This window comes from Nannospalax galili, unplaced genomic scaffold (assembly GCF_000622305.1).
Source record: "Nannospalax galili isolate Female #2095 unplaced genomic scaffold, S.galili_v1.0 scaffold1141, whole genome shotgun sequence".
NCBI classification, from domain to species: Eukaryota; Metazoa; Chordata; class Mammalia; order Rodentia; family Spalacidae; genus Nannospalax; species Nannospalax galili.
The window spans coordinates 273,445-294,930 of record NW_008345269.1 but is presented as its reverse complement, the minus strand read 5'-3'; the positions used below and the strand labels follow the sequence as shown (position 1 = coordinate 294,930).

General features: G+C 40.6%; 1 long non-coding RNA gene across 1 annotated transcript; it reads left to right on the top strand.

Moving 5' to 3' along the window:
* Nucleotides 1-84: 84 nt before the first annotated feature.
* LOC103740763 lies at nt 85-19,560 on the top strand. The gene is made up of 3 exons (XR_607558.2): nt 85-155; nt 11,952-12,042; nt 19,534-19,560. It is a non-coding gene; the product is annotated as an uncharacterized LOC103740763 (long non-coding RNA).
* The last annotated feature ends 1,926 nt before the right edge of the window (nt 19,561-21,486 follow it).

Genomic DNA, 21,486 nt, shown 5'->3' with positions numbered 1-21,486 from the left:
CACCTGCCTGCGCGTAGGCCCCGCCCCCTGCCCGGCGCGCGCACGCGTCTCCACCTGCCTGCGCGTAGGCCCCGCCCCCCGCCTGCCGCGCGCACGCGCCTCCGCTGCCCTGGCGCCGCTGCCCTGGCGTCGCAGCCCGCGCACCTCCGGGTGAGGTGAGTGAAGAAGCGGCGAGGGGTGTGGGGACCGCGGCGCCGGCCTGCTGGTGGCTTGGCCTTTCTGTTCACACTGCCGGACAGAGCCGGAAGTGCCGCGGAGCGCCGGCACGGGCAGGCGGGGGCGCGCAGGTTGGTGGTGGAGCCCGTGTGGGGGAACAGGCCGGGCACGGGGTCTGCTGCTCGCGCCCGGCTGTCCGCGCGGACTCGGCCTGGGCGGCCCCGTGCTGGTGCAGGCTCAAGCCTCGCTCCCCCGTATCGGGTATGGTTACTGGTCATTATTCAAGTTCCTGTATTGAGTTTCCCGTTCCAGGCATAGATGTAACCAATAAAGAGAGAGATGATGTGTAATCTGACCTGCTGTCCTGTCGGGTCCCGGCCAAGTTAGCCCCGAACAGCCAAACCCCGCTAACTCCTAAACCCCAAGGGCCCACTCTGGGTAGAACAAGCCGGGAGGAAACGGCACAGCTGGGAGCCGAGAAAAAGCTGGGAAAGAGAATTGGGTGGCGTTAAAGGAAATGTCCGCCTTTGAACTTAGGCGTTAAGAAAGATGGATCTCATGGCGTCTAACAACCGTCTGTAACTCCAGTTCCAGGGGATCTGATGCCTTCTTCTGACTCCACAGGCATTGCATGACGCTGGTTCACTTACAGACATGCCGGCGATGCACTCATACACATAAAAAAGTGTCTTTTTTTTTTTTTTTAAAGAAAGATGGATCTTTGTTTTGGCGTTTGAGAAAACCCCCATGTTAAGGTAGCAGTATCCCCTAAGGACAGGGAACCGCGACGTTGTCAGGAGCCATGTTCAGAAGCCTCGATCTGTGGACCTGGCTACTGTCAGCACAAGCACAGTGGGTTCATCTTTCAGAGTTCACAAATTTACAGATCACAAGAGGAATTGTGTAAACTATGATAACCATTTACTAAGACTGAGAAATATACATATAACTAAAACTATACTTCTTACAAATATTATCTCATATTCAGGACAATGTACTAGTTCTGGAAATTTGAACTTCAATTCTACCAGGAGTATTAAAGATGAAGACAAAAATAGCCAGGTGTAGTGCCACACACCTTTAGTCCCAGCACTCCAGAGGCAGAGGTAGGTGGATCCCTGTTTGCTCCAGGCCAGCCAGGTCTACATAGCAAGCTCCAGGCCAGTTGGGGCTACAGGGAGACCCTGTCTCTAAAAGACAACAACAACAAAAAGAAGGTAAGAGTATGATGGATGTTAAGAAGAAAAGCATGTAGGGTTATAGCAGTCTGGGTCCTCAAGGGTATCTCTAGAATGATTGTCTTGAGGGAATGAGAAGTTATGGAAAGGCTTTAAGTAGGAGATTAACAATCATTTGTAGGATAGGATGTCTGTATAATCAGGAAAGGGATGCATGCCATTTAAAGAAATTCTATTGTGACTTTCTGAGTATAAAATCTACTTAATCCACTGTACTTTGTTCTGAAGATTTGAATTACCAAAGAAGTACAAAAGAAAGATTTAATATTTGGCTTTTGATGATCAATATAGGATTTTAAACAAGTTTTTAGGCATCAAATTAAGCACTGTTGAGATGTATTTGTTTATGGCTAAACACCAAGGCTAGAACAGATGATAGTTTCTCTCATAGTAAAGACATGATGATATCTCAGTTTATGCCAGAGATTGATGAATGGCATGTGATGGTTATGCATTAAAGGAGAAGAAAGTTATATTCTCTTTGGCCCTGGAGATTATGGAGTAGAAGAGGAAGGAAGCCAAGACATCCTCCCACCACGGGGTGTGTCACCAGGGTTTGTTGCTGTGGGGAAACTCATGGACAATGAAACCCTCTCTCAGTTCTCAGAGCCTGGAGAATATATCTCCTAGTTAACCTGATCAGGGACTACATTCAGGCAACCTTGAATAGGGCATCATAGGCAGAGGGTGTATTAGTTACTTTTCCATTGCTGTGACCAAATATCTAACATAGATGGCTTGAAAGAGAAAAGGCTTACTTGGCTCAGTTTCAGCATGCTCAGTGCATTATGGTGGGAAAGCATGGTAGAGTGGCTCTGTTCACACTGTGGCAGATGAAGAAGCAGAGTGTCAGGAAGCAGCCAAATGGAATGTATCCCCAAGGACCTGTCCCCTTCAGCCAGGCTTCTCAAGTTCTCCCCAACTCCCCAAATAGCACCACTAGCTAGAGACCCTGAACCTGTGGGAAATACTTCAGATTCAGACTATAACAGGGAAGGCAGGTTATACGTCCCATAGCTGTGAAAATTCTTCTGTGCTCAGAAAGCAGGTGAGTTGAGATCTGATAGAAATGTCATGAACCATCACATTAAAAGAGCAAGGTGTCTTTAGTAAAAATTGTGGAGTGGACTTTCTACGCCAGGCATATCTAAACTACCAAAGATACAACTCAGCAGTCAGAAAGAGCCACCAGACTGAACAGTCTGCATTTTTGTAGCTGCCACTTAATGTGGATCACCAGAAACACCTAGGCGTATAAATGAGTGTCCTAGACATAGGAGGAAGCAGGTTTGATGGAATGAATCTTCCTTTCTCTGATGGTCCCAGATACCTTCTAAAATAGGATGTGGGGTGGGAATCTCAGGACTGATTATCTTTAACCTAGCAAAGCTGAGCTTTTCCAAAGGCATGGATTAAAACACAGTCATCCCAGGTTCCTGGTGAGACTATGAGGACATTTCTTCCAGATCAACTTGTAGATAAAATGAAAGCTTTACTGTTTCTTTTCATACTTAAATTGCAGTCCAAAAGCAATCCTCATACACTTTAATCAGTTACTTGCTTGAACTATTGACTATTAGTCAAAACTCCTACCTTTCCAGCCCTGACTCACATCCATTCTCTGTAAAAACTGTTCCCTCTGCCAATACCCTTTTGGTCCACCGCACAGGTTTTTCTTATACTTCTCTTATGGCTATAACCACATTATGATTTATAAGTTAATGTCCATGAAGAATTGAATTTGAGAAAGACCTCAGACATACACTAAACTGTACCTTATCCAACACTGGAACACTTAACAAAAGCTATTTTCTCATAGTGGTAAATAAAAGTCCACATGAACTAATATAAAGTATTTTTTTTTATTTTGAGCCCAAATATGCATTCTACAAGGGCTTTAATTTTTTTCCTCTTTTGGTATTACACGATACTTCTTTTTGTTAATATATATAGTCAAACCTGTAGCTAAATGTTCCTACTTCTTTGAAACATTTTTACACTTGAGTTTAGCTGAAAGACTGAGAAACGATTCTTTCAGAAGCTTCTGGTATCACATTGTTTTGAGCCCTATTACTATGGGAACTCTCTTTTGGATAGCTGCAGTTTTGATGACTCCATAGACAAACACACTAGGTTTGGAATTACAATAAGAATATAAAGGAAAACACTATAAACTGTCCTGACCTATCTTTGCTCTATGCTGGACATCTTATGCAACTTGGGACACACTGACTTTTCTGTCAGTGATAATGCTTTGCTTGTACAACTTCACCTTGTAAGTGCAGACAAACCTATACCCATTCCATAATATTTTAATTTCCCCTGTGGTGTACTTTTAAATGTGTATTATTATAGTTTCACAAATGCTATACTCTGTACAGTTTGCAGAATCATTAGATTGAATTGCAGTACTTTGAATGTGCTTAGTTATATTGCTCCAACCTGCTTAGGAATTTTATCAAAGCCAAAGAAAAGTAGACAACAGAATTCTTTGGATAGATTAGGTCTATGTTATATGCCTCAAGCATAACCTAGTTTTAATGCCTAGGTAAAAGACAAAAAGAGAACGAAACCATAGATAGAAATTAACTCCACAAATACATAATAAATGAAGGCAGTGGTTTTTAAACTCCTAACACTACTGTAACCTTTCCTAAGCCTTTATTGTGAACAGCTGGGCAAAAGAAAACTCAAGAGTGGGAGAAAGTGTAAAGCAACTGAAATATTCTAAATTATCTGTCTTGATTCAAGTAATATCTGGACTTGTGAAGACAAAATGAGAAAATGCATATAAAAGTATTATATGAACCATGAACACAAAGTTAAGATATACGTGACAGTAAGAATCCCATTAAAAAAGAAATCCGGGCGTGGTGGCGCATGCCTTTAATCCCAGCACTCGGGAGGCAGAGGCAGGCAGATCTCTGTAAGTTCAAGGCCAGCCTCGTCTACATAGTGAGTTCTGGGACAGCTGGGGCTACAGGGAGACCCTGTCTCAAAAAAAAAAAAAAAAAAAAAAAAAAGAAAAGAAAAGAAATCCTATTTTTAGAGTACAATATTTTGAAATATTTCAATAATTATTTTTAAACAGAACTTCTGTATTTAGAGTAAATATATAATTTAGTGTCATATGGCTTTCAAAACCAGATGATGGTCAACATATGCAAATCAATGTGATGCACTACATTAACATAATGAAAAATAACCATATGATCATCATATATACATATAAAAACAATGTACAGTCTAGATCTAAGATATTATTTGTCAGTCGTAGTTCAATAGAGCTAGAAAAAATAACGAAGAAGTGCTCTCACCGTCTTTCACTTCAGGGCGGAAAACGAAGACTGCAGCTTCACATCATCTGGTCTGGTCTTCAGGCCCTGGTAAATACAGGTTCTGTTAGCCTTGCTGTTTTGCTTCCTGTCTGTGCTCATGGTATCCGTGTGCCCCCAGTCTTTCCTCCTTTGCCCACCTCTAGCTTCTTCACTATTTCTTTGGTTCTCTTCTATGTCTTTGCACATCATCACGGTTCCTTGATTTTAAAAATTGCCCTACTTGAACAAGTTACTATCTAGTTTCTTAATAATTGTCCCAGTATATTCAGGGAACTCATCATAAATTGGGAAATACTATGAAACTATTTACTGCCTGCATTTACTGCTAATCCCTACACAATTTATCACCAGTCTATAGCACTCTGATTCTTACTCTTCAGAAGAAATTCAGTTTGGTGTGCCCTTCATATCACCAACTGTCACGGCCTTTTGTCAGTCGCATCCTCTGATATTTCAGGATTTATTTTTTTCAGAACTTCTGTAGTGTTGATCTATTAGATCTCTTCTTTCATGTGTACTTAATTCTTCTCACCTAGGCTCCCCTCTTGAGGGAAGGTGTTCTTTAAAGTTCCACCTTTGACATTATGTTCTTGTGATTTTAAAGCCATTTCCTTTGGGAATTTATGCATGAATTGTAATCTCTTCTTAATGCTTAAACTCTCACCTTATTTTCACATTCTTGTTTTAAGTTCCAAATCTAAACAAGCCCCATTTCCAACTGTTTGATGAACATGTTTATGTACATTTTGACATAATTTCTAATTAACTAATTTCTTCTCTAATTGATTCACTTTTCTAATTTCTCCCATGATAGCATTCTATTAATTAATTACTTATCAACAATTAAAATTTTCTCTTTATCTCTTTAAATCAAAGCATCAACAAACACATCAAATTTTGCAGTATTTCTCAGAAGTATAGGTTTTCTTGAATCCTAATTCTGTCATATTAAGTTCTCATCATTTCACCACATTGTTGAAATTGCCATTGAATATAGTCCTCCTATGCCCCTTTTTTAGTCTGTACCAGCTACCTTATGATGCTGTGCCTTATGGTACTATTACATATAGTATATAGGTATTATAAGAGTGTTGAATAATTGAATATTTTATAATAGAAAATATTGAAGGAACACTTTTCTTTACAGTTCAGAAACCTAATAGTATAAATTCATTGTCCTGTTTTTCATCCCTAATTATTCTGGCCTAGTCAATAATGCCTCATAATTTCTTGCCTGAACTATAGTGATCTTCTACTCTCTAGACTCTCTCCACTCTGTTCATCTTAGGAAACATCTTCCCTTTTCTTCTATCTGTAGGCTTTTGCGTATCTTTTTGGGGGGAATCAATGTCTATTGCCCATTTTAAAAACTTTATTGAGCTTTTGTACATTTCATACAACAGTTCTTAATCACATTTAGACCCCACTTCCTCATTCATATCCCCTGCCATACACACTGGACCTCATATATTCTGCCATACATGTTAAGTCCTATTCAGTCAAGCATTTGTACCCACATGTCCTTTGGTGCAAATTCATTCACTGGAGTCTAGTCAGCCTGTCTAGAGATCATTGGTGAGGCCTACTCTCCCTCACCTAGTAGTGATCAGTCTCCATTAGTTCTCAGACTGTGGCCAACCCACCACCCATTTCCCTCACTCCACTCTGGGCTCTTGTCTGATTGAGCTGGCATGGGTCCTGTGCTCGATGCCACCATTGCTTAGTTCCCACTTTTAATTGTATGTTTCCCTGTTATTCAAAACTCAATAATTATTTTTCAGTGATATATAAGAAAACCATTCTTTTTAATTTTTACCTGGTTGATTTATTTATAATTTGTATGTATGAGTGTTTTGCCTGCATGATCGTAAGTACACCTGTGCATGCAGTGCCCACAGGAGCCAGAAGAGGGCATCAGATCCCCTAGACCTAGAGTTATGGATGGTTGTTAGCCACCATATGGGTGCTGGAAACGAAACCCTTGTCCCCTGTAAGAGCAACCAGTGCTCTTTACTGCTGAACCAACTCTCCAGCCCATAAATAGACCATTCTTAAAAGATAAACCAAAATCTTTAGTTGTTGCTATTCTATATTTCTGAATAAATAAAGCTAAACAAAAAAATGGCTCTCAGAGTGGGCTGTCTTGAAATGTCTTCCGTTACTAGTCAAAATTTAAAGGTGTTTGTGTTGGTGGAAGAAATCTTGGGAGAAACGGAGGAGGAAAATGAAAAAAAAAGAAACAAAACAAAACAAAAAGCAAACCAACCTCCATGGACAAAACCACTCTGTTTCCTCCTTTCTTCTGTGGTCCTGCCATTTCTAGTCAGTGTCTACTGCAGAAGAGCATTGTGTTTTAGGGCATATACTTGACTAAGTACCTTGTAAGAAATCTTGAAAATAAAGTCTCCATGGTGAACCTGAAGGGTGAGTATGTAATTACCATCACTGTGCCACAGATTACCATTTCTTGTCTTCATCAGTATATTTCTCTAGTTTTGTGCTTTTGAAAAAAAATTCATTTATTTTTATTTATGTGTTTGATTGTCTACATGTATATAAGTACACTGGGTGTGTGCCAGGTGCACATGGAGGCCAGAATAAGGTGTAAGATCCCTTGGAACTGGAGTTACAAATGGTTATAAGCCTTCATCTGGGTCCAGGGAAATGAACCCAGGTCCTCTACAAGAGCAGTCAGCGCTCTTAACCTCTGAGGCACCTTTCCAGGCATGGTTTTGTGCCTTTTTATTAGGCTAAGAGCTCATTTCTTTTGTTTAGGGGAGTGAAGGGGGTGGTGAGATGGGGCCTTTCCTTAAGCTCACTATGTATATGGCTGACTACCAAGTTCTAATTAGGTATGCACCACCACACCCAATATTCTTTTGCTCTTTACTGAAAAATAGGACTTTTGGTCTATTCCCCTGAACACAGCTAAAGACTGCTCCCCTGAATCACTGATTTAGTGTCTCTTTAAATATAGCATGGCGGGGCTAGAGAGATTGCTCAGTGCTTAAGAACGCTGGTTGTTCTTGCAGAAGACCCAGGTTCAAATCCCAGTACCCAAATGGCAGCTAACAACTGTCCATAGCTCCAGTTCAGGGGATCTGACAGCCTCTTCTGTCCTCCATAGGCACTGGATGACACAGGTGCACTTACCTCCATGCAGGCAATACATGCAGACACATAAAAATAGTAAAATAAAATATTTTTTTAATTGTTAAAAAAATTGTTTTTTAAATATAGCATGGAATTGTCCTGATAACATTTGATCCTCATGGAATGAGAGGTGTAGCTGTTGCAATGTCTTACTTTCTCAGAGCTCTTTCTAAGTTGAAAGAAATGCCCAAAATGCCTTCCCGTTTTAAGCATTCCACAGATCCCTCCCGAATTGTACTGTTAACACCAGTGAAATCTAGCTGTATCTGCCATGCATGCATCAGTATAAGAATGGCTAATTTAACAGTCTCCTCTTGCCTTGAGACTTTCCCCGTGATATTTATGCAAACAAAGCTATCATACTGTACTCAGAGTTCATGTTCCAGACCCCATCCAGACTAGGCCTCCTCCAACATTCATAATGAGAAAATTTTCAGGTTATGTGTATTCAAAACATATACATATATGGTATGTGTGTCTGTGTGTGTCTGTGTATATGTGAAGTAAATCCACATTCAACTGGCTGTTGGGTTTTCTCTGAAGATACGAAGATGCTCCCATTGTCAGGATTTCTTTCTACTCCAAATTATCACTGTTGTCCTAGAATGCAGATAAAGGGAGTTTCTTTGGCTAACTATACTTATCAAGTACAGATGGTATCATGAATTTTAGCATGGGAGTGATTCACAGGACGGACTTCAAGAAAGTAGAAACAGCAAAGGTCATGCAGGCAGGCTGCTGTCACCTGCTACTAGGACACTCCATTGGGGACACATACATGAAACTTTATGTATGCTATATAACATACCATATATAACATTCCTAAAGACATCAGTTGCTTTCAAATTGGAGATTTCTTTTGCCTTTTCTCTACATGAAACTTGTCCACAATAACTAAGTCAAGTTGTGAACATGCCTAACATCAGGAGAACTGTTACCTTTTGAGCTGGTTTTATCTGAAGAGCAATCTGCTCTTCCTACATTGAATCAAAATTCCCTTCATGTTTTCTTGCTTATCTCCAAGGCACAGATAACACTTAAATCTTCTTCACTTTCCCCCTCCCTGCCTCGTGTGTGTGTGTGTGTGTGTGTGTGTGTGTGTGTGTGTGTATTTCAAAACATCTCTTACTATTTTCTGCAGGTCAAATCTTTGGAAATCCTAGAGCTATGTCTCAAGATTGTGTCCTTGTTGCCCTCTGAATGTGCTCTAAAATTTCATATTAAAAAACGTGATGTCTGAGGGGCTGGAGAGATGGCTCAGCAGTTAAGAGCACTGGCTGATCTTCAGAGGACCTGAGTTTGGTTCCCAGCTCCCACATAACAGCAACCATCAGTAACTCCAGTTCCAGGGGATCTGATGCCCTCTTCTGGCCTCCACACGCATTGCACAACATGGGTGGATTTTCGTACATGGAAAATACTCATACACACAAAAATTCAACATTTATATTGAAGATGCGATGTTTATATGGAAACACCTTAGAGTGGAGATGCTCTTGTTCCTGTGGAGCAGCTCTGCAGCAGCTGAACTGTTGATCACAAATACTTTTCAATTAGTTGTCAGTTTTTCATATTAGAATGCTCTTTTCATGTATCACTGTGTGACTGTTCATGTTCATAGTCCATTACAACAGCTTTATTATGTCACTTAACAGCATCCTGGAAGTTTTATATTTCTAAGCTGAAAATGCTAACATATCCAATTGTTACAGATCATGGGTTATATTAAAGCTAATTATGCCTAACATACAAAATGATATAAATGCTACAATCTCGTTACTTTTTGTGAGGTCTCTTGGTTGCTGTATGATCTCTTAAGTCATTATGTCAAGACACGAAGCTTGATAATAAGATTTTCTGTATATGACAAAGTATCTGTGAATTCACACATTTTGTGTGACGGATCATGAGCTAATTTTTCTTGGTGTGGAAGGTGCTGACAGTCCATGAAATGCAGCAAAGAAGTCTTACTTCAGATAGTCGTAGAGCAAATCGGCAACCTTCTGTGGATTTAGTCAGTACTTCAGAGTGATAAAGGAAGGTATTTCTAGGGTCTCTCATATGATATATATATTTATGATAATGCAGTCCCATATTGTGTTTAATTTTCCTCCACAAAATTCCTGTGGAACTAAAATAGTGATTTATCTGCTTAAGATATCACAAAATGGAGGAATTAAATAGCCCTTAACTTTATGTAGCATCAGAAAGACAAGTTCTTCAGAAGCACTACACGTTCACTAAGACTATAGAAGAGGAATCGGACTGACACAAATACAAAGTTGTTTTATTATAGCAGCTTGTAACATGGAGCCCCAGAGCAGACTGGACACATTTAGTTCATTCCTGCCAAATGCAGCATTGCTGATTCTGTCACCCTGGTTCTGTTCTATAGCCACTTAATTCTTACTTGTATGGATCAGTCATTCTTTCTAGATCATTTTCTTTTTTATTTCTTGTTTGATAATATCCATGTTGATATATGGAGGCAGGAAAAGAGAAAAAAGCCAAAAAGATTTAGTACTCATTGATCTGTTATAAGCTCTCAGTAGTCAGTTTATCTGTTTTTCTATTAAGGGTGACTTCATACATGTGAAGGCAAACAAGTGTTACTTCTGTATATCAGTATATTTCAGTCAGACCTATTTGCCTAGTGTCATGGGGAAAAACCCAACATCTAACTTCTTTATAGTGATATAATAGTTTTTCTGTGTCTGTTGAAACCATGCTAAAGCTTTCTAAAGCACTGTACATGACTTTGCTTCGTGCCTTCATGTACAACAGTAGATGGTACAAATGATACTTGCTGATCTTACCTTCTGGAGGAGCAGCCATGTCCCTGTAGGGCAAAAGCTATGATTGATTTTTCCCCTGATGCCTCATGGATAGAGTTAATTTGAATGTATGAACTTTGTTTCAAGGCTCTAGTTTTTGTCTTTCTCAGTCTTAAGCCTTGATGACTTTGTCAAGACAATGACTTCTATATGAAGGGAGAAGGCAAACTTATATACTCAAGTTTTGTTGTTTTGGTTTGTTTTTGAGACAGGGTCTTCCTGTAGCCCCAGCTGGCTTGGAACTCACTATGTAGACCAGCCCAGCAAACGCTCCAATACCCGAGCGCCTCTGCCTCCCAAGTACTGGGGTTTAAAGATGTGCACCACCACACCCAAATTCATATACTCGAGTTTTAAGGTAATTTAAAGCTTTCATTTCCACTCTAGAATCCCCTCAATTCACAGACTTCAAAAATTGACTTAGTTAAGACCTATTTGTCTCTCTTCCTTCCCTACCTCTGTCATGGCTAGCTGGTATTTTAGGGGGTCTGTCACATGGCCTTAGCTTAATGACTGGAACCAACAAATGTAAACTAGTGGTGATTAATGAGATTTAACAGAGGGCTTTGCTGCCTCCTGTTGCAAGGCAGGAAGTGCTAAGGCACTGAGAAATGAGGCTTCATTCTGAGAGAGTCAACTTGTGAGAGGGAGGACTGCCTCACATGGTCGGCTTTTCGTAATTCGGTACATTCTACAAACTTTTCTTATTGTTAGAGAGACCTTGGTTTTCTGGGATACTAGGACCTGAACTGAAAGTGTACAAACATGGCCGTGTGCCTTTAGCTCACTTTTTTTCCCTTTCCCACCACCTTGCCTTTCTCTGTAGTAAGCATGTGCTTTGGGGTACTGATTTAGAGAAGTGTAAACAGGGAGGGAGGGAGGAAGAAATAGAGCAATGCTAAAATTGTCACAGGGTATTTGTAAATACTGATGCTTCATACTTTTACACAAGCAGTGGAGCTCAGGATACGGCAAAGTGTAGGAAGTGCTGCAGCAGAGGAGGAAACCATGTACTGTGCCAGCACAGAAGTGACAGAAACCAAGTTCAGGTGGGGAAGTCTGTGCAAATAAAACCCTTGTCCGGAGTATCATGCGTCCAGTAAAGTCAGGTGCAGTCAGGTTGCTTTTCCCAGCTCCACATGACACTTAGAGTGCTGCTGAGTCATGGTAACGTGTAAGGGATACACAAAATCAGTTTTTGTACCTTTGAAACTGTTCTTTTCTCTTTGCAGATATATCAGAAACATATGGGATTCTTTTAACCATCAGGGCACGAGTGCTGTGCATGCAGTGGCCCTTTAGCAAAGATGGATGTGAGACAAGGTATGTAGATACTTCACACGTATGAGAGAACTTGTGTATATTCCAAAACGCCTTCAGATTATGTCCCAGATGAAGTCTGCTTTGCTTTGCTGTGTTACTGAACTATAAGAATTCGTCAGATTGGTCTAACAATGCTGTTGCTTGAAATCTGGGCTTCTGGATATTGCTTTAATTCCAGTTGATTTAGAATGAGTACGTACCATATCATTTTTCAAAATTTTTAAATAATTATGACTAAAACTGAGGATATAGCTCAGTGACAGACAGCTTGTATGCATTCATCCTGAGTTCAATTCCCAAAACTACAAAAAATACAAATATAATAAAAATAAATATATATAACGTTATATAATAGGGTTTCTTTTTGCAAACTTTTATTTTTTTTTATTTTATATATATGAGTATTTTGCCTGCATGTATGAAAGTGCACCCATGTATGCAATGCCTGAGGAGGCCAGAAGTGGGTGTTGGATGCCCTGAACTCGTGCTCTAATGATTGTTAGCTGCCATGTGGGTGTTGGGAACTGAACCTAGGCCCTCTACAAGAGTAGCCTCTAACCACTGAGCCATCTCTCCAGCCCCATAATGCGATTTTTTTATAATATACTTTGTGACTATTATATTGAAAGTGTTTCTAAGGCTATTTGGTCTCTTATAGCTATAAGAATTGTTTCTATTCATTAAAATAATAGTAGTTTCTACATTTGTAACTTCAAGAATTTTCTTCTCTACCCATGCCTTCAAATAAAGCCTGTAGAAACAAACTGGACTTATTTTATAGATGTGTCTAACATTGCCATAAAATATGATTTTCAAACAGAGTTGCAGTTAACATAGTTATCTTTATTATTTGCTTTATCTATAAGCATTGTGTAATAAGCCAGCTAAGTATTCAACAGTGAGTTTTTACTTTTACTTTAATGGGTTTTTCATTTTTAGACATCTATGTATTTGTCTATATGAGATTTGCAATAACCTATTGTGTATAAACTCCATGCTTACAAAATATAAAACAAAATATAAATATAAAACTTTTATATTTTTTAGTACATTATAAAATCGTGAAGTAATTTTTCTAGTAATTCATAGTCATTACCAGGACCGCTCCCCCTTCTGGACTTCTGCTCAGTGTATGCCGTCAGGCCGCACTCAGATCGCGTTAGCTCTGCTGCAGTGTTACAGCGTTTTAAAGATAAAAATTGATGGAAATATTTCTAATACAGTAGTTTTTCACCATTAAAAAAATACCTGAACGTGGATTTTTTTTTCCAGGATGAGGGACTGAACCTAGGGCTTCATGTGTCAGGCATATGCTCTCCCACTGAGATATAGCTACAATCCTTTTTAAGTTGTTTTTTGAGACAGGATTTCACTGAGCTGCCTATACTGGCCTTATATTCACTCTGTGGTCCAGGCAGTCTTTCAACTTGTGATCTTCCTGCCTCCTGAGTAGCTTGGGATAGATATAACTATAAATGTAGCTATATGTGTGTATAATCATATATATAAATGTATATTTTATATACATTTCACATGTGTACATGCCGTGTACACAAAATTTATACATATCAGATCTCATGTAGATCTGAGAAAGAAAGCAGCATCATGTATATACTCATACCCAGTGTTTTCCTTCAATATGGAAGAAATGTGGATACATTTACCACATTTCATTATTGATTTATCTGTTGACTGACATCTAGGTCCGTTCCATTTCCTTCTTATTGTCCAAGGGGTAGCAATAAACATGGATGTGCAGCTGTCTCTGTAGTAGGGAAAGGTGGGCAGGCAGTGAAGGGGGGGACTCAACCAAAATGGAATATGTAGAAAACCTCAAATTGGAACTTACTATTCTGTGAGGTAATGTAAATTAAAAAATTTAAATTAGCTGGGTGTAGTGGTGCATGCCTTTAATCCCAGCACTTAGATGCAGAGGCAGAGGCAGAGGCAGGCAGATTTCTGTGAGTTCAAGGCCAGCTTGGTCTACCTAGTGAGCTCTAAGCCAGCCAGGGCTACATAGTGAGACCCAGTCTCAAAAAGTTTAAAATTCACAAATAAAAATCACTTACACTTTCCTTGCTTTTTGGGGAAGAAGTAGGATGAGTTTCTACTCTTGTTTATAACATATGACAAACCTGTGTTCAATTTTTTTGAGTGATAGTCTAATCTAATATGACCTAGAACTCTGACTCTGTGGACAAAAGTTCATAGTTACTGTATTTGATACTGTCCCTGGAGTTACCTAAAGTGAATTTATGAAAAGAATACAGAATGAATGAGAATTAAAATATACTTAAAATAGCAAATTAGAAACTTTATACTCAAGTAATTTCTTTGATGATATTTGCCTAATTACTATTTTACAGTGAGTGTTCAAGAAATGATGAACCATCTATCTTTAGAACAATTAATTTAGGCGATTTGCATATGTAATGGGTAACTAAGAAAAAGAAAATCTGCAAACCGATCATTATGTCTGTGTCATTTTCTTTAATGTAAAAAGGAAAAGTGATGTTCCATAGGTAGGAACTTTGGCAATTGATGGCTGTTGGGAGGGGGAGAATAGTGTCTTAAGGGATGGGTCTCTTGGTGGGCCCAGTGGATGGACCCACACTGAAGGACATGTGGGGACACAAATCCGACTCTATAGACCGTATTATATATATATATTACATTACATTATATATTACATTAAATTGGATGGCAGGCAGTGGGGAGAGGCACAGATAACATAGGGGATCTAAATACCCTCAAACTGTATTGAATGAAAATCACAAAAATTCAGTAATTTTTTTTAAAGGAAAAGTAAAGACCACATAATGATGTGGAATTTCTATACATAGGAGAAGTATGAGATTGAAGCTTTTGAAACTCATTTAGTAGTGTGCTGGTAAACTCACTACACAGTCATGGCTTGTAGTATTTGCAAGCTTTTATTCCACAGATTCTCATGTAGACTTGATTTCAAACCAGTAATGATTTAACATTGGCTAAAAGTCTTGAAAATTTGGTAATCAGATTTCTTAACACACTGAATGCATGATTCTATGATTTAGTTATTTCATCCTGATAAATGATGATGATAAATGAAGTAGATTAATTACATCAATGGCCCCAATTTTTCATGCCTCCTATTTACATACTGTGCCAAGCACCATGTAATGTCTTCCCACTGATTTTCTGGACCCAGCCAAGTGATTTTCTTTGACCAATGAGGTATTATCAGATACAGCCCAAATGGAAGGTTGAAACAGATCATCTGTATTTTTACTCTTTCTCTTGAACTTTTGCCATTGCTATGAGAACATGACCCCAAAAGCAAAGCCAAATTGCTCCTGTCATTACAGTTAATACCATCCAAAAGAGTGTAGCCAGCCTCAGCACATCTGTCTGCCTGACCTACTGCTGAGCACAGTTGACAGCAAACCAAGCTACAGTCAGCTAAGCCCTGCCCAGGTCGGGCAAGCTACACAGACATGATGTAAACACAATTCATTGTGGAAGAACGAATTCTTTTGTCAGTAATGTTATTATTTTGATTTGTTTTGATTAGTATGGAGAGAATTTATATCAAAGGTAGTGTGGTTTGTAAGGAGAGAGATTGCTTTAGATTCTTTCAAGCCTGGATTCAAATCTAAGGTGGATGGCCTTAAGGAAGCTGTGTAATTATTATGTGTCTCTATTTTTTTCCAAAATTGTAGTTAACTGGCCTTTCAGGGTTACGAAAAAATTTAAGTATATATTTGTGTCATTGATTGAGAATATAGATCTGGAATTAGACTAGCCAGAGTTGATTCCTAGCTGGGTCATTTTATTATTTGAAAGTATTCACAATTATTTTTATTATCTTTTTTAGCATACATTGTAAGAGATATTTATAATAGAAGGTGATAAGTAGAGTACCAGGCCCAGAGTAGGAATTCATTAAATGGGAGGTGTTGGGCAACATAGCTGTTTACTAAGGAAAAGCATACTTGATGTTCTATTAAAATTACCTGCACTAATTGGTTATTGTTTAAAGCTAGTGGAGATTGGGAGAGGAACAGAGTGGCTAGGAAAGGTTACAGCAGGGTTTGTAGGAGTTCATTTAATCTCTAGAAAATGAGTTCTTCAAAACATATCTAAACAGGTTCCAAGAACCTTAATTTAAACTTGAGCTCAATTAGTGTAAGTTTGAGAGCTCTATTTAAATTGCTATTGGGAATATGTTGTTCTTGCTTTTCTGTCCAGAATATTCATGCAAGTGAGCCGTTCTGCTGCAGGATAAACTGGAGAAATTGGGGGTATCTGTCAGTGTTCTGGCTTATGTGTCAAGATAAAGGTTGCTTGGATAATAATGAAAAAAAAATCTTAAAGAAACTCAGGAAAAATAGGTTTAAGGAAATAAAAGACAAATCAAAACCAATGCCAAAATTTTAGCATGGGCCAGAACCTCCTACATAGAAGGAGGAACAGAAGTTTAGTGCAGGTCTTCGTGAATCTGGGGGTTCTGTGTGCAGCTCAGTGTTTCGTGTGCAGCTCAGTGTTCCGTGTGCAGCTCAGTGTTCCGTGTGCAGCTCAGTGTTCCGTGTGCAGCTCAGTGTTCCATGTGCAGCTCAGTGTTCCATGTGCAGCTCAGTGTTCTATATGCAGTGCAGCTCAGTGTTCCGTGTGCAGCTCAGTGTTCCGTATGCAGCTCAGTGTTCCGTGTGCAGCTCAGTGTTCCATGTGCAGCTCAGTGTTCCGTATGCAGCTCAGTGTTCCGTGTGCAGCTCAGTGTTCCGTATGCAGCTCAGTGTTCCGTGTGCAGCTCAGTGTTCCGTATGCAGCTCAGTGTTCCGTGTGCAGCTCAGTGTTCCGTATGCAGCTCAGTGTTCCGTGTGCAGCTCAGTGTTCCGTGTGCAGCTCAGTGTTCCGTGTGCAGCTCAGTGTTCCGTATGCAGCTCAGTGTTCCGTGTGCAGCTCAGTGTTCCGTGTGCAGCTCAGTGTTCCGTATGCAGCTCAGTGTTCCGTGTGCAGCTCAGTGTTCCGTGTGCAGCTCAGTGTTCTGTGTGCAGCTCAGTGTTCCGTATGCAGCTCAGTGTGCTTGCACAGCCCAAGAGGGCATGGAGGGCACCCTGGCCATCACAGAGGTCTGCAGGCAGGTCAGCACTCTTAGTGGGAGATGTGTACTACCTATGATTAATTTATATCAAACCTGAAGAATTTGGTGGGCTTTTTGTTCTTTGATCTTATGGCCTGCAATCATCTAAACATTAGTAATATTAGTGGAGTGCAGTTAGCTCAGGCTGGCTCACAAAAATCCAAATGTTAAATTTTTAGGCATCTGTGCAAGCTAGTTGGTACATACAAACATTACTAAAAATTAGATTATGTAGCACATAACTAAATTGTATGTGCATTAAGATTATACTTAAAGCACATCATCTCCTGATTGATTTTTTGCATGTTCTTGGGGTTCTCTACACTTGTTTTTCCTGTATACAGAAACACTGTTCAACAGAGTGCTGCTACTCACTCTTTTAAGCTCTGTGCATAGTGATGTTAGGTTAGTGACCTAAAATGGCTGTGGTGGGAAACTGTCTGGCTAATGCTACAAGCTCAAGATCCCCTGCCGTATAGCCAGTTGTCAGACCTTTATCAGCACACCACTGCAAAGCTGAGAGAACACAGCTTGCCTCTCTGTAAATCCTGGACACTAGCACTATCACCTGTCCTGTATGTACACATAACACAACTTCACAATGACCAGTATTACCAGAGATACACATTGTTTTCTAAGGTGATTCAAACATCTCAGAAAGATCATTAAACTGATTATTTTACTTCTATCATATTCAAAGAGATACAGTTTCCCTCAATTTAGAGAAATTAATTCTCAAACTTCTATTTTTGACTTCCTTAAACATTTGCCATACCTAGCCTTAGAAATTTCACTTCTTACTAGCTCCTCATGAAACTCATTTTTTTAGGCTGAGGAGATAGATGGCTCAGTTAGTGAAATGCTTGCTGTGAAATTATGAGGACATGAGTTCCGATCTCTAGCACCCAGGTAAAAAGCCAGGTGTGGCCACATGTGCTCTGAAAGTCCAGTGCTGAGGGAGGGCCAGTGGAGATAGGAAGATTTCGGGTGCTCACTGGCCAGCCTAACCAAAAGACAGCAAGCTCCAGATCAGTGAGAGCATGTCTACAGGGAATAAGGTGGGGAAGGATTGAGCAGGACACTCAGCATCCTCCTCTGGCCTCTGCATGTGTGCATACAGGTACAGTCACACGCGCGTGCACACACAAATAAGTAAAAAAGAGAAAAGAGTATCTGAAGCAGTTCATATATTTATTTTATATTGAAAAATTTCAACTTTGGGTCAAAAGTGTTCCAAATACTACTTGTCAAATTTTAATCTTGTGCACATTACATGGATCATTATAGTTAAAAACTAGGGAGACATGATAGAACAGAGAAACTTACCCTATCAAAAGGTACTATGTACAAATCACCTGTGTGGTGACCTACTTGAATTAGCAGGAGAAGTAACTGATGTCCTGTGAGATCGCGTGACCACTGGCCACTTGTAGACAGAACCTGGGATATCCTACTTGGAATAAAGGATGCTTTTGGCAGTAATAATATTTTAAACGGTGACTATGGAGTTGTGAATACTTAATAGTGGTGATCCCAGTGGAGATGGCCCTAATTTTTAAACATTGCTCTGTTACCTAACGACTCAGGAGTAATTATGAAATTAATTTTGAGTGAGATTTAATTGAAGGACTAGTTGTAACTAAAGCATTGGACCATGAAGAAGTGTAAAGCAAAGCTAGGCTTCGTGGCAGTTTATGAAACACAACATTGCAAGAACACCAGTTACCTTTGTTCTGGACTGTTAAGAAACTCATTGACCACTACTTTAATCTGTTTAGAGTCTCTTCTGATTTAGAGATTGTAATTAGTGTGTTTTGGATGTACGTCGCTTTCTAGCTGGTATACTCTCCTACAAACAAAATTGTGGTTATGTGTTCATTGAATTGTTAGTCATAAATCTTATGCTGTAATTCCAGTTATATTATTGCCACTTAATAAAGTGTAGATTTGAAAATACTGAAGCAATTCATTATCATTACTGATTTATGTTGATAGTGCCCAGTTGTGTATGGGGTGGTGGTGGTGTGGTGTGCATATGTAACCACATGCGTGGAGGGCAGAGACTGACATCAGGATGTTCAAGATGTCTTCCTCAACTGTTCGCCATCTTATTTTGGGGCTGGGTCTTTCAGTGAACCTGGAGCATGACGCTTCATCTAGACTGGCTGTCCAGCAAGCCCCATGCTCCACCTGTCTTCTCCTAGCACTAGGGTTACAGATGTATAATGTCATGCCTGGCTTTTATGTGAATTCTGGGGATCCAAACTCAAGCCTCATGGTTATGTAGCAAGCTATTTACTCACTGAATCTTCTCCCTAACTCAATTCCAGAGCTTTTTATTCTGATGTACATTCAACTTTTGTGCTTAGGTGCAGAAGTCCCTTGGATAATGAAAACCATAGATAAGAAAAGTCACACTTGGTCAGTCTGGAGCTGGATCTGCAAATACAGCCAAACATACACTTGGAGCATCATTTATATGGAGCCCCTTCTCTGTGCCAGGCAACTAGTGGACATATTTAAAAAGAATAAAATATTTGTTTCACCTATTGAATTGTCTTTCTCTTTCCCTGTTCCCCGCTCAAATAATCATTTGAGTGTATGGAGAAAAAAAAAGTCTTTTATAGATGAATGAATTATAAGAATGTGAGAAAAATCCTGAAAATCCAGAGTCATCTATCAGTTCAGTGTTATTTGTAGAATTTGTTTCTTCTAGGCAATTGAATAGATTTTTTTCCCTGAAATTCAGTCTGATATGTCCTCATTTTGTGTGTGTGTGTGTGTGGTGTGTGTGTGTGGTATGTGTGTGTGTGTGGTGTGTGTGTGTGGGTGTGTGGTGTGTGTGTGTGGTGTGTGTGTGTGTGGGTGTGTGGTATGTGTGTGTGGTGTGTGTGTGTGTGGTGTGTGTGTGTGTGTTTTATAAGCAATATTGATACCCCTAGATTTGCCCAGTAAAGAAAAGATAGTTATATTTCAAAAGGAGATAGTGATGGAAGTCATCTGAAGACATCCAATTTTTTAAAATTTATGTTTTCTGCCCCAGCATGAAAGAATTAACCAGCAAACTTGTGTGCAGTGTGTGGTGTGTGTGTGTGTGGTATGTGTGTGTGTGGTATGTGTGTGTTGTGTGTGGGTGTGTGGTATGTGTGTGTGTGGTGTGTGGTGTGTGTGTGTGGGTGTGTGGTGTGGGTGTGTGGTGTGTGTGTGTGTGGGTGTGTGGTATGTGTGTGTGGTGTGTGTGTGGGGTGGGGGGGGGGGGGGGGGGGGGGGGGGGGGGGGGGGGGGGGGGGGGGGGGGGGGGGGGGGGGGGGGGGGGGGGGGGGGGGGGGGGGGGGGGGGGGGGGGGGGGGGGGGGGGGGGGGGGGGGGGGGGGGGGGGGGGGGGGGGGGGGGGGGGGGGGGGGGGGGGGGGGGGGGGGGGGGGGGGGGGGGGTGGGGGGGGTGTGTGTGGTGTGTGTGGTGTGTGTGGTGTGTGGTGTGTGTGTGTGTGGTATGTATGTGTGTGGTGTGTGTGTGTGGTATGTGTGTGGTGTGTGTGTGTGTGGTATGTGTGTGTGTGGTATGTGTGTGTTGTGTGTGGGTGTGTGGTATGTGTGTGTGTGGTGTGTGGTGTGTGTGTGTGTGTGTGGTGTGTGGGTGTGTGGTGTGTGTGTGTGTGTGTGTGGTGTGTGTGTGTGGTGTGGTGTGTGTGTGTGTGTGTGTGGTGTGTATGCTCATGTGTGCTAGGTATCCTGTGTTCCGGAATCCTTCCATTCTTCTGTAAAGGGCTGAGGAAATGCACAGTATCAGAGATCTCTGGCTTCCCAGGAAGACACTGCAGGGCAGGCAGAGGTGCAGCCCCACCTCCCCCTCACCTGTACCTCCTGCCCTAAATCTCTGTCCTCCTTCTTGTTTCTGTGTCTGCACACTCTGTCCTTTCATAACCATACGGGATTTCTGAAATGGCTGGAGCAGGCACAATAGATACATAATAAAGAGGTTTCCAAGGTGTGTGCCCTTCTGTGTATGCCTGGGTTTTTCTGAAGAGCTGTCATCTGTGCACAGAGGACCTTGGAAGCCTCGTTTTGTCTCAGTGACATTGAATGAGCAACCCCATACCCTGGTTATCACCATCATAAATAGAGGTAACAATCACCAAATACATTGATAAACACAAAAAACTGTAACACAAAATACCAAGAGAGAACAAAATTAAGATTCATAGTGAATGGATTGCTGCTTCTTGTTTCCCCAGCTCCTGACCAGGACCAACAACCATCACATCACTGTGACTAGGAACAGCAGCTGAAATAACGTGGTAAACATCTCAAGACAGGCACTGAA